Source organism: Macrotis lagotis, chromosome X (genome assembly GCF_037893015.1).
Source record: "Macrotis lagotis isolate mMagLag1 chromosome X, bilby.v1.9.chrom.fasta, whole genome shotgun sequence".
NCBI lineage: Eukaryota > Metazoa > Chordata > Mammalia > Peramelemorphia > Peramelidae > Macrotis > Macrotis lagotis.
In genome coordinates this window covers 644,907,074-644,921,267 of record NC_133666.1, presented here as the reverse complement: position 1 = coordinate 644,921,267, position 14,194 = coordinate 644,907,074, and positions in this window count along the sequence as shown.

Here is a 14,194-nt window from a genome sequence, read left to right as displayed (position 1 = left end):
TCTCGCGGGCCGAGCCGGGGGGCGGGGGGCGCGGAGCAGGGGTGCTGGGCGGGGCCCGAGCGGCGCTCCCCATGAGTCAGCAGCGCGCCGGCGCCCCCTGCCGCCCCCCGCAGGGACTTCGGGCCCGAAAGAAGGGGGGCGGGGTGCTCTCCCGCGTGCGGGCCGGGGGCACAGACAGCCGCTCCGGCGGCGGAGGGACCCCGAGAGGAAGGGGCGGGCCTGGGCCGGGGCCGCGCCCCCTCGGGTCCCCCCCCCCCCGGCCGCCGAGGTTCTGGGGCTCCCCCGCCCCCCGAGACGCCTGGCCCCGAGCCTCCCCGAGGGGCCGCCCCCGCCCCCCGCGCCGCCGCCCCCCACTCACCGGATCGCGCCGCGGCTCCGGCCGGGGGTCCCGCCCAGCGCGGTTTCGGGGTCTCGGAGGCGCCCCCCGGGCAGAGCGGCGCCGGGTGCGCGGGGCTCCGGGAGCGCGCGGAGCGGAGGAGGGGCGCGGCCGGCGGCTGCCCAGACTGCGGCCCGCCCGGGCAGCGCCCGGCTTTTATGCGCCCCCCGCCGGGGAGGAGCCTGGGCGGCCCCCCCGGCCCAGCAGAGCCGCCCAGGGCTGCCCCGCCGACTCAGCAGCCCGGAGCCGGGCCGCGCCGGGGGCGCACCTCCGCCCGACCGCCGCGGCCCTGCCCGTGCCCCCCGCGGCCCGGCTCGGTGCCCCCCGCGGCCCGGCCCGTGCCCCCCGCGGTCCTGCCCGTGTCCCCCGCAGTCCTGCCCGTGCCCCCCGCGGCCCGGCTCGGTGCCCCCCGCGGTCCTGCCCGTGTCCCCCGCGGCCCGGCTCGTGCCCCCCGTGGTCCTGCCCGTGCCCCCCGCGGCCCGGCTCGGTGCCCCCCGTGGTCCTGCCTGTATCCCCCGCGGCCCGGCTCGTGTCCCCCGCGGCCTGGCTCGGTGCCCCCTGCGGTCCTGCCCGTGCCTCCCCCCGCGACTGCCCTTGTTCCCTGCCGCCTGGATTGGGCTCTGTCCGGCCTCACCCGGGGGCTGGGGGAGAGCGGCAGTGTTTTGCCCCCTTCCTTGAGACAGCTAGGGGGTGGGCACAGGTACCCCGGGAGACCCAGACCGGCCCAAGCCGGCCTTACAGGGGGAAACTGAGGCGGAGACAGACCCGGTTGGGGCTCCTGTAAGGGGCATCTGGACCCACACCCACCCAGCCCTTCCCCTCCCTGACAGCTCCGGGTCTGGAGACCCAGCTTGGACCAGGACCTCCTTGCCCTCCCTGCCTCAGTTTCCTTGCCCGGGGCTGATGCCCAACCCCCTTCCCAGGGCTGCCACCCAGGCTTTCACCAGCTCCAGCACCTTTGACCGTTTCTGGGTTTCTCCATCCTGACCCTCCGTTGGGGGCCATCACACACACAAGACACACACATATACAGAGACACACACATGACACATACATGCATATACACACATTTTCAGCTTTCTCTTGTGTGTTGTCTTCTATTAAATTATAAATTCCTCCAGGGTAGGGACTGTCTTTATTTTTTTATTTTTGTTTGATTTTCTACATCCAGTTCTTAGCACATAGTAGGCCCTTAATAAAGGTTTTTCAGCCTCCTGATTACTTTTTAAATTACATTTGTATTGATCCTGCTAGATAGTTCCCCATTCCACATAAGTGATTTTTAGTCATTGTTTCTGAATTTTGAGCTCCCTCCCTTTCTTCCTTCCCCTCTCCTTGAGAAGGCAGTCTACTTGCTGTCAATTATACCTGTGAAGTCATGCAAAACATATTTCCATATTAGTCATGTTTTGCAAAAGAAATCAGACCCTAAAAACAAAATATAAGGCACGCTTCTGTTCAGAGTTCATCGCTTTCTCTCTGGAGGGGAATAGCATTTTTCATCATAGGCCCTTTGGAAACAGAGGAGATTCCAGTTTTGATTCTGGCATTAGAGCTGAAGTGACCTTGGACAAGTCTTTTCCCTCTGGGCCTCAGTTTCCTAATCTGCTGCATGAGGGAGCTTTCACTAGCCAGGTGGTAAGGGTTCTTAGAGATGGGCAAATGAATCTCATTGATGGGGAAGAGTCCTGAGCTGGCAATCAGAAGACCCAGGTCTCCTTACTGATGTGAATACTAAATGTGTGACCTTGAAATCCCTTCCCCTCCCTGGGACACATTTTCCAAATCTGGAGTGACAGGATTGGGCTAGTAGCTCTCAAAGGTGCTATCAAGTTATAAATCCTTTGATTATATTATTATTTCTCTTCCTCCCCCCTCCCCACCTTTGTCTTGTAATCAGAATTCTCCCAGTTCTAGATTGAAAGCCAGGCATCCTCCTTGGCCAAGGCCCTTCATCAGATTGTCGGGGGCATCTTAGATTCTCCTTCTCCCCCTGGAGGGGTTGGTGGTTGAGGTTGAGTTATTCTGGGAACTGAGCTCAAGCCTGGGGGGAGGTGGGGTGGAGAGCTGAGGCAGTCCAGTATCTAAAGGCTGCTTCTTCCTATCAGCCTCCCCTCCCCAGTTCCAGCCTCTCCCAGGGCCCCCCACCCTGCCCCCTTTATCATCTCCACCCACCTTCGTTCCTCCCTCTCTCCCTCCCTTCTCCAGAACCCAGAATTGACCTTCAGGCTTCTGTGCTTTTTTTTCTGCCACAGAAGGACCTAATAGGAAGCTTAATATGAAGGACCTCAGGGAAAGTCTGTAACAGCTGGCATCTCCATCGTCCTTTTCAATCATGAAAACGAAGAGCTCTGCATACATTATCTCAGATCCACTTGTCTTCCCTGTCACCAGTGATTGGCCCAAGGTCACAAGACTAGAAAGTGGGATTTGAGGCCAGGTCCTTGGATAGGGACTAGGGTCCCCTCAGGAGTGGGCCAGACTGCCAATCTTGACTTCCCAGACGGGCAGGTTCACAGAGAACAGGGGCGTCCTCTATGTCCTAAATCTGCCCACTGTACTGATATACCTGGTCCTGGCCATGGTGGACAAAGGTGACTCATGGGAATTTGTTGAAAGGAGGCCTCCCATTTCTAGAGCCGTTCCTTGCTATGCCCCATGGATGGCAAGTGAGCTCCTGGACTTTGTTCCCTGATTTTTCCAAATGGGAAAACTGGTTCTGAGAAGAAAAGGAGCTTTCTCAGGGTCACCCATTAGTTAACAAGCTTAATCAAGAATTATTTATTAAGGGTTTACTATGTGTTAAGTACCAGCAAAGTAAAAGAACAAAGGCCCCTCCCTTCAAGGAGTTAAGGGTCACCACAGGAAGATAACTAGATACCGGCAATTAGAATGTAATTTCAGAAGGTGCACACAGGAGGTATAGTCTTTGTGGGAGGAGCAAATAGCTGTCTTGGGACCTTGAGTCAGGAAGACTCTCCATGAGTTCAAATCTGACTTCAGTTACTTCTTAGATATGTGACCCCGAACAAGTCACTTAGCCCTGTTTGTCTCAGTTTGTAAAATGGGTTGGAGAAGGAAATACCAAACCACTTCTATCTTGGCCAAGAAAACCTGAGATAGGATCACAGAGTCAGACACTACCCAACAAAAATCTCTGAAGGAAGGCATTAGGTGGTCACCAAATGGCATCTTGAAGAGGGTGGGATTTGATTTGGGTTTTGAAGACTGCTGGGAAACTAATCAGAGATGAAGGAAGGAGGAAGGCATTGCAGACAATCAGTGGAATAATCAGTGGAAGGCACAAAAATGTGAGATGGAATAGTGGCAAAGAGACCTGTGTAGCTGGATCATAAAATTCATGGTGTGTAAGAAGACTGGGAAAGGGAAAGGGGCCAGCCAGGTAACGAGGAGTTTTAAGTATTTTGGAGGTAATAGGGAGCCACTGAAGTTCATTGAGTAGGGAAGCTCTGGAAGCTATTGTTCTAGTCCCTAGGGGAGAGGATAGACACCCTGCCGGTACTAGGATGAGAGCTGGACTGGTAGTAAAGGCAAGGGAAGTTTGATGTAGGTCCAAGGTCTAGGATGTCTCTGAGATTATCATCACTCTGGTCCTTTCCAAAAGCAGTGATAGAATTGATAGGACTACTGTTCTAGAGTGAGTGGTACAACTTATGTCATCAAGAGTTTATGAAATCTATGTGGCCTCTAGAGTCAGAAAGTCTTGAGTTCAAAATCTGGCCTCAGGCACTTACTAGCTGTGTGACCCTGGGTAAGTCACTTCATCCTGTTTGCCTCAGTTTCCTCATCTGCAAAATCACCTGGAGAAGGAAATGGCAAAACACTCCAGAATCTTCACCAAGAAAACCCTAAATTAGGGTCATAAAGGGGGTCATGCTTTTGCTTGAAATCCTTCAACAAAAGGGGATTCATTGTCTACCTATTCCACTTTGGGACATGTCTAACTCTAGGGTCCCTACTGTTTTCCAACCCAGATGCTGGTTCTTGTGCATGAGTTTCACTACCTGAATAACAGGGAGAACAATTCAGTGCCTTTCGACCACTAATTTCTTAATGTATATGACACTGGTTTCTTAATCAATACAGATTGCTGAGGTGACTTGAAGTTCCAACTCACTGGGAAGGAACTTGAATCCTCAGCAAGTAGAGGAGACTCTTTGGAGCTCTGGAGAACTGAGAGGCCCTCACCCCATCCCACCTGGCCTGCCTCCTGCCTCACTTCTGGGGTGTGCTCTATGCCATCTTCATTTTCCTGGGGCCTCTTCCTCCAGGGTTCTGAATTCTCCTGGTGGGTGCCCTCCTGTCTTCCTCAGAGAGGACAAATAGACCTGAGAACTCTGGGGGCCCTCAGTCAATGAATCCATCAGTAAATGGACCATCATTCATCAAACACTTACTATGTGTAAGGCACTTAGCACTGTATGTGCTAATATGAAGACGAGCCAAAGACAGTCCTTACCTTCAGGAGTCTTACAATCTTATAAGGGAGATAATACACACATTTTTGATTTTGCATATACAATCTATGGAGGTATTCTTTGGGGAGGGCACTAAAGGAACAGAAAGAAATTACAGAAAGTGAAAGTCTGGACTCGGTGGCTTCCAGCCTCTGGGAGCAGCAGGCAATAGGGAGTCACTGAATGTTGAATATAGGTTTTCTTTTTTTTTTTTTTTTTGCAAGGCAGTGGGGTTAAGTGGCTTGCCCAAGGCCACACAGCTAAGTAATTATGAAGTGTCTGAGGCGAATCTAAATTCTGGTACTCCTGACTCCAGGGCCAGTGCTTTATCCACTGCACCACCTAGCTGCCCCTCGAATGTTGAATATAGGGAAGTGATGAGATCAGATAAGACTATTTTGGAGATCAGTTGGAGAGGGGAGAAACTAGAAACAAAGAGTATAATTACAGACTTATAAAATGGGTGGGAGGGGGATTAGACTGAATGATCTTAAAGTTTCTTTAAAAGGGGCAGCTGGGTGGCTTAATGAATAGAATGTCCAGCCTGGAATAAAGAAGACTTGAATTCAAATTTAACCTTAGACACTTATTAACTGCATGATGACAAATCATTTAACTCTCTTTGCCTCAGTTTCCTTATCTGTAAAATGTCATGGAGAAGGAAATGGCAAATCAGTATTTTGATAAGACCCTTCAAAAGGGGTCATGAAGTCAGGACTGAACAATAACAAAATAAATTTAAAGTTTCTGATGCTGTGAGGGGGTCCTGGAGTATTAAGTATTTTATACATTCTCTCTGTCTCCCCTACCGACACACGCGTGTGCACACACACACACACATTTCTGACCAGGTCTCATTCAAACAGGCAGGGGATCTATGAACCCTGTATTACTAGTAGCTGGGGATGCCCTTAGGCTAACACAGGATAAATGGGGCAGGCAGATCTCTGCCCTGAGTCAAAGTGGTAGTACCTAAAGTCAAGGCAGGGATGGAAGAAGAGGATTCATCTGGGGGGCCAGACTTGGGGGTCTGGAATTCCAATTTAGAATTTCAGAGCTCCCTTCCCGAGTCAGCAAGAGAAAGGAAAGAGTGAAGGGTTAGGGGTGGACTCTGAGTCAGGAGGGTTGGGATAATATCATAATTGGACATTCCTGTTTGAGGTCAGTACCAGTGTAAGGATTAGATTCAGGGTTTGATTTAGCAAGATCAAAATGAATGCTTAGGGAGAATATTTGAAGTTAACTGTTAGGAGGTAAGATTAAGTTTAGGATAAATATTGGATCTGAGTTTAGTTTAATGTCTTGGAAATCGGCTTGGGTGGGGGAGGGGGGACTGTTCTGTAACATTCTCTTTTCCAGTTTGGGCTAAAGGGGGCAGGTGACTCCCCTTCCCCCATCCCTGCCAAGACATGGATGGCCTCACTTCTATAAATATCCAGAACTCAGGTCCCTGGGAATGCCTCTGGGCTGTGTGTGTGTGTGTGTGTGTGTGTGTGTGTGTGTGTGTGTGTGTGTGTATGGGGGAGGGACAGGGGCATTCTGGGGGCTGGAGGAGGGGGGAGGGTGGTTTATCAGAACACCCCCAGTTCACATAGATGGCTTCAGTTCTATAAATATCCAGAACTCAGGTTCCTGGGAATGTCTCTAGGCTGACCGGGAAGGGCCTTCTGGGGGCTGGAGGAGGGGGAGGTGGCGTAAGGAACTCACTGAGGGCAGAGGTGGGGAGGCATGAGAATCAAATAGGGTAAAGATCCCCTGTTTTCTCTTATGGTGTCCTAACCAAAGATTACGGAATTGAGGGAGAGGGGATTTTGAAGGTCTTTCCTTCCTGTGGGAACTGAGGAGTGGTCTGGAATTTCTGGTAGAGGTGGGGAAGGGGAGAGGTCCTTGAAAAATCCGAGATAAATTCTAGGTTTTATTCCCCCAATATTTCTTGATATGTTGTTGAACATGAAGTCATAAAGCCTTGGGTTTGAATCCCAGTTTCTGCCCATTTTCTACCTTACTTGGGGGACATGATTGAGTTCCTTAAGTCCTCTCAACCTCAGACTCCTTGTGGAAATAATCATCATACTTAGAACAAACTCCCTAGAGGGGAAACTGTGTGTGGTAAGCCTTTAAACACTTTAGAAATGACAGGAGTGGAATGGAAACCCCAAGGGATGAGAGGGCAAAGGGGGTGGCTCCCTCTGGCCCCCTCCAGCTTAACTCAGCCAGGTGAGGCAGGCCCATATGATGGACCTGACTCAGGGGCCCAGGGTGGAGCAGAGAGGTGACAGACTCCCGGACACTCAGTCTCACACACACACACACACACAGGGCCACACAGACACCCAATCACCCACGAGACATACATATTCACACACTCACCCCACAGGCATCTCCCCTCCCCCCTTTCCCCTTTAGGTTTTCCCCCTTGTCCTCTTTGGCCCACAGTCAGGAATGCATCCTGACACCCTCCCTCCACTCCAAGACACGTGTGGTGGGGGTGGGGGTGGAATCGAAGACAAACCTCTGGAAATGAATGAAAAGAGCATTAAAATAAGAATCTGGAAACTTGGGTTTTAATTTTAACTAATCTAGTAACTGGCTCTGGGACAAGGACAGTTTCCTTCTCATTCCAGGGCCTCAGTTTCCTAGCTAATCCAGAGGGAACTGGATGCTCACCAAGGTCCCTCCCAGCTCTGGCTTTCTATGTTCTAGTGTCCTCCCAAGCTCTGACATTCTGTTTCCTAGAGTCCCTCCCAGCTTTGACCTTCTGTGTTCTAAGGGCCCTCCCAGCTGACCTTCTGTGCTTTAAGGACTCTCCCAGTTTTAACATTCTACGTCCTGAGGGCCCTCCCAGCTCAGACATTCTATATTCTAAGGGCCCTTCAAACTCTGACCTTCTGGATTCTAAGGGCCCTCCCAGCTCTGACCTTCTGTGTTCTGACCAGCTTTGACATTTAAGGTTCTAAAGTCATTCCAGGTTTCAGGTTCTTCTTTCCAGTGCCAAATACTGATACAACGTCCCCATCCCTCTGGGAAGTAGAGACTAAATTAGGGTAGGAGGTAGAAAGCTATCAAAACCCCAGTTTTTCTGGCACTGCCCCTACCTCAAACTTGAGGTTCCTCCCTTCCCTAAAAGGTCTTCTGTTGAAAGGAGGGTGCTAAAAAGGACTTTGGGAAGGCTGCTCTGGGAAGCCCTTGGTGAAACCTATGGGTCTAGGTCAGGAGATTGCTGAGGGTGTACCCAAATGAGGGGACCAGTTGTCAGAAGTGTGGGCTGGTTTGATTTGTTCTAACTCATTACCTGTTCATTAACTCATTATCTTTCTCCCCCAAACCCTCCCTGCTTCCTAACTTCCCTATGACTGTTATGGGCACTACCAACCTCCTAGTCATCTGGCTCACAATCTCAGTATCATCCCTGACTCTTCATTCTATCTCACCTTTCATATCAATCTGTAGCCAAGGCCAATTCTGCCTTCATAACATCTTTAGCATAAGCCCCTTTCCCTCCTCTGACTCTGGCCCACCCTCCTGGTCCAGGTCCTCATCACCTAAACTATTATCATAGCTGTGAGTGGGTCTCTTCTGCTACTTCTTCTCTTCCCCATCCAGTCCATTCTCTATTCAGCTGCCAGAGTGTCTTCTTAAATTCAAGGATTGATCATGTCACCCCATCTACTCAATGAACTCCAGTGACCCCTAAGATTGAATATAACGTCCTTTGTTTTAGCTTTCAAAGCCCTTCAATACCTGCCCCTTTCTGCCTTCCACATCTTGACTTGTTCTCATTATTTGATACTGGCCTCTTGGCCTTTCTACAAATGGGACACTTCATTTCTCAACAGACCCCCATCCTTGGATTGCTCTCCTTCCTCAGCTCCCCCTTCTGGCTCCCCAGCTTCCTTCAGGAGGTGAAATGCTGACTGAAATCTGGGGGACCTGCTTTCAGTCCCCGCCTGAGTCAGCTGGATGACCCTGGCTGGGTGACCTGCATTTCTCTTTCCTCATCTGTAAAATATAAAAAAATAACCAGCCAGGGCTGTTGTGAGGATATGAGAACAGGAGAGGATAAATGAGATTATATCTGCGCCATCCTTTGTCAATCTTAAACTGATATGGAAATGCACGTGTTGTTATTCTCCCACCTTCTGCATGAAGTCTTTCCAGGGGATGTTACTGCCTTCCCTAGGTTGATTATTACCTCTATCTTTGTTGCAGTTGTCTCCCCATTAGACTGGGAGCTTCTCAATGGAAAGGACTGTCTTTTACCTTTCTTGCTTAGTATATGGTTAATGCTAAATGAGTGTTAAATAATGTGGGTCTGTCTGTATCCTAGAAAAAGAGATCAAAGAAAAATGAAAAGGACTTTATTGTACAAAAATAATGATAGCAGTTCTTTTTGTGGTGGAAAAAAAATTAGAAATGGAGTGAGGGGATATCCATTAATTAAGGAAAGGCTAAAGAAGTTGTGACATATGATTGCAATGGAAAACTATTTTGCTATAAGGAATGATGAGTAGGATGCTCTCCGAAAAACCTGGAAAGACTGATTTGAACTGATACAAGCTGAAGTGAGCAGAACCAGGAGAAGAGTGTACAAAGTAACAGCAATATTGTTTGATGATCAACTATGAATGATTTGCCTATCTCAGGCAGACAAAGATAGAAACAATTTCAAAGCATTCATCAGAATAAATGCTCTCCACCTCCTGAGGGAAAAACTGATGGAGTTTGAGTATAGATTGAAGCAGACTTTTTACTTTCTTTTCTTTTTTCTTTTCTTTTTTGGTCTTTGATTTCTTTTGTAACATGGCTAATGTGGAAATATTTTTTTCAAGACTATACATATATCATCCTAGGCAGTTAGGTGATCCAGTGGATAGAGTGCCAGGCCTGTAGTCTGGAAGACCTGAGTTCAAATGTGACTTCATTTATTAGGTGTGTGACCCTGACTAAATCACTTAACTCTGCCTCAGTTTCTTCATCTATAAAATGAGCTAGAGAAGGAAACTGCAAACTACTCCAGAATCTTTGCCAAGAAAACCCCAGTGGGGTCATAAAGAGTCAGGACATGACTGAAACAACCAAACAACATATAATCTATATAATCTATATCAAAGTGCTTGACTTTTCAAAGGTAGGAGGGGAGAAGGAGCAAAGAGAATTTTGAACTCAAAAATTTATTTAAATGTTAAAAACATATTTATACATAACTGAGCAAAAATAAAAATAAATAATTCAATATTAGTCAAATTGGCTTGATTTCTACTATTAAATATCCAGAGGGGAGGAAAGGCAAGTCTAAGTGAGGGCTAGTGAAAAGGACACTGGATTTGGAGGCAGATGTTTTGTTGCTGTTCAATTGTTTTCAGTAGTGCTTGATTCTTTGTGACCCCATTTGAGATTTTCTTGGTGATATCTTGGAGTATTTTGGGTTCAGATCCCACTTTTGATGTTTACTTACTATATCTGTGACCTTAGACAAGTCATCATCTCCCTAGGGCTCAATTTCTTCAACTATAAAATGAGGGGAGTTGAGAAGTCCAGGACTATATCTATGATCCAGAACTGGACCCTTATCCCAGATCTGCCATTTACTATTTGTGTGAATTTTGGCAAGTCCCTTTTCTTTTCTGGACCTCAGTTTCCCCATCTGAAAATGAAAGGGCTAGGTTACCTGGTTCCTTCTCTAAAGCCTATGATCTCTTTCAGCTCCTGTTACCCACAGTCATACTGGTGGATGTGCAGGGGTAATCCATGGGAGTGGGGGAAATGAGTCACCAATTTACTGGATCAATTTATAGGACACACCATCTCCCACTCTGAGTAACTGTCACTTCAGCCTGAATAAGAACAAGCTTTCTATTTTGCCAGAACCTGTTCCTAAAATCATTTTACAAAAAAAGAGACAATGATCCAAGTTCAAATCCAGTCTCATACACTTGATACTTGTACTAGCTATGTGACTTTGGGCTGGTCACTTAACCCTATTGAAAACAACAAAAAAAGAGGCAACAGACTCCCAGTTTCTTCATCTATAAAAATGAGTTGGAGAAGGAAATTGCAAGCCACTCCAGAATCTTTGCTCACAATCTAATGGGAGAGCATAAGCAACAAACACACACACACATACACACACACACACACACACACACACACACACACACACACACACACACACATATATATATATACAAAAGAGTTAAATCCAGGATAAGTAGTAAATTATTAAAAGAGGGGGTGGAATAAAGAGGGGGTGGAAAAGACTTCTTGCAGAAGATAGAATTTTTGCTCTGGGAAACCAGGTGGAGATGGGGAAAGATTCCAGGTGTTGGAGACAGACAGACAAAGTACAAAGTGCCTAGAGCTGAGTTTGGATTCATGAAATAGGAGTTTAATGTTGAAGGATAGAAGAATATATAGCAGAGAGTAAGTTGTAAGAAGACTGGAGAGGTAGGAAAGGGCCAGGTTACCGAAGGCTTAGAACATCAAGTAGAGGATTTTGGATTTGATCCCAAAGGAGCTACGGAGCCACTGGAGTTTATTGAGTGTGTGTTTGTGTGTGGGTTGTGTGTGACAAGACCAGACCTGTGCTTTAGGAAAGTCACCTTGGCTGCTGAATGGATTGGAGTAGGGAGAGACTTGAGACCTGCAGACCCACCACAAAGTATTGCCATAATCCAGGTGTCTATACCAGAGGGGTGGTGGTATCAGAAGGGAAAGGGGGGCATATTGGAGGGAAAGATGAAGGTGAAATCAACAGGTCTTGCCAACAGGTAGAAGAATATAGAGGGTGAGAGACAGAGCCAAGGATGACACTTAGGTTTCAGGGTCAAAGGACAGGGAGGATGGTGAGGCAAAGTGATGGGGAAGTTAGGTTTGGAGGCATGTTGAGATGTCTGAAATGCAGTTGATATGAAACCAAGAATCAGTAGAGAAGTTAGGGCAGGAGAGGTAGCTTTGAGAATCTTCAGCCTAGAGAGATTAAAATTAATCCACAGGAATTGATAAAATGACTAAATAGACTAGAGGGAGAAGAGAAGACAGGCCAGGATAGAAACCTGTGGGACACCTATGGTTAGAGGGTGTGATCTGGAGGAGGATCCAACAGAGGAAGCCCAGAAGGAGAGGTCAGACAGGTGGGAGGAGAACCAGGAGAGAGGCTTGTCCTGAAAACCCAGGGAGAAGAGGGTGACCAACAGAGTCAAAGGCTGCAGATGATGATGTTTGTCCTTCATTCTCGAAGAAGACCAGGGCATCAGAGTGATGATGCCATGGCCAGCACGTGAATTGGAATTGAGTGAGGGGTGCTGTGCTAAGTCACCAGTCTCATTTTCTCCTCCAGAACCATCTGGATCCAGTCCTGGGTATGAATCAGGATGACTGGAGTTGGCCCTAATTGGAGTCAATAAGGGTTAAGAGATTTGCCCAAGGTCACACAGCCAGTGTCTGAGTCCAAATTCAAATTCAGGTCCTCCTGACTCCAAGACCAGTGCTCTGTCTACTGTGCCACTTAGGTGCCCCACCAAAGGCTGCAGAAAAGAGGTCAAGAATGAAGATGAAGAGAAGGCTGCTGAGTTTTGATGGACTAATGAGATTGGATGCTGGCTTATAGAGGGCAAAGAAGAAAATGGGAGGAGAGAAAGCCAGACAAGCATTATCTACCATATGAAGATAATGATAATATTTGTATTATTATGGCAGATAATACAATAAATAGGCATTATCATGCATAAACTGCAAGAGTTTGGTCACAAAGGGAGAAAGATACAGGGAGATATGGAGAGAGGATAGATAAAGAGATATAGGATAATGTCAGGGATGGAGGCCTCCAGTGAAGGGTTTTTTTGAGAATAAGGAAGACTTAATTAAGGTAGTGGCTAAGGAACCAGGAGACAGGGAGTGATAGAAGATAAGTATTAGAGTGGGGATGACAGAGAGGTCAGTCTGTTGGCGACAAGATGGAATGGATCAGTTGTGCAGGGAGAGGGGTTTACCCAAAGGTTTGGGGGTTTGTGTCCCTCATGGTTGGAGCAGGAAAAAAATGAGATGTGGTGAGAAAGAGCACAGCCTGAAGGTCAGAAGACCTGAGTTTGGGCCCCAGGTTGGCTACTAACTGGCTAGGAGATTTGGGGCAAGTCACTTTCATCTTTCTAGAAAGGATCCTCCCTCTCTAGCCCTCACTTTTCCCAATTGTAAAACTAGGGAATTGGATTAGTTGAGCTCTTAGATCTCTCACAGTTCTGACATTCTATGGTTTGGACTTTTCCCAGCTTGGAACTTCTGTGTGTTCTAAGGACCCTCCCAGCTCTAATATTCTGTTCCTAGGGACCCTCCCAGCTCTGACATCCTGACAGCCAACATTCACAGAGCCCTTCTCTTTCTCAGATTTTTTTTTTGCACTTCCCTAATTTCTAGTGGCCTCCCTCTCAACCTACTTTGTTTATATTTGGAATTCTTAACTTGCTATTTCTGCTGGCCATATCTTAAATATGCCTGTCATCTCTTTGCTCCTGGACAGTGGGATTACTTCAACTTGGTCCTCGTATCCCCAACACCTAGCACCTTGCCTGAGCAGAGCAGGCTTTTAAGACTAGCTAATTGATTGATTTTTCAGTTTTGAGATCCCCTCCTAGCTCAGACATGCTATCTTCTTTGGGCCCTCCCAGCTCTGACTTTCTATAGAGCTGGGAGGCAGGGAGAGGAACAGGGTGTTGGTCATGGGCGGGCCTCCTGCTGCCTTAGGTAGGCCCCAAGCTTGAGTGGGTCCAGGGCAGGGCCAGCTGGAGTGTGTAGGGAGGAGCCCGGTTGGGCTCACTCCTGCCCCAGGCCCCAGGGTCCTTCCTTGACCCTTTCCCAGGCAGGGTGAGGAGGGGGCACTGTCCTCTCTAGACCATGTTCCCTTGTTCTGGGGAAAAAGCTCTTTTGTCTGGGCAGGCTGAGGGGCTGGAGTCCAGAGGAATGGGAAGCTCCAGAATAGGGTGGAGAGTGGAGGAAAGACATGAGGTCACCAAAGGGACAATAGAATGTCAAAGCAGGAAAGGCTCTTAGAGACCATCTGCTTCAATCCCTCCTCTCTCCTCCCCCTCCCTTTTTTTTCTTTTTAACAGAACCTGAGCCCCAGGATGTTAATTAAATATAACCAAGGCCACACAGGTCAGTAAGGATTTGAATTCAAGTCCTTTGTTCCCCAATCCAATATAACCACAATAGCGTGCCTGTTGCACCAGATGCCACCTCCTTCCCCAGCTAGCTAGGTTATTGAGGAGGGCCCTGTGGCCCAGTCACTAAACATCAAGCTAGTACCTTGACCTGAGCCACCTCCCTAGGAGTCCTTGGCCCAGTCCCT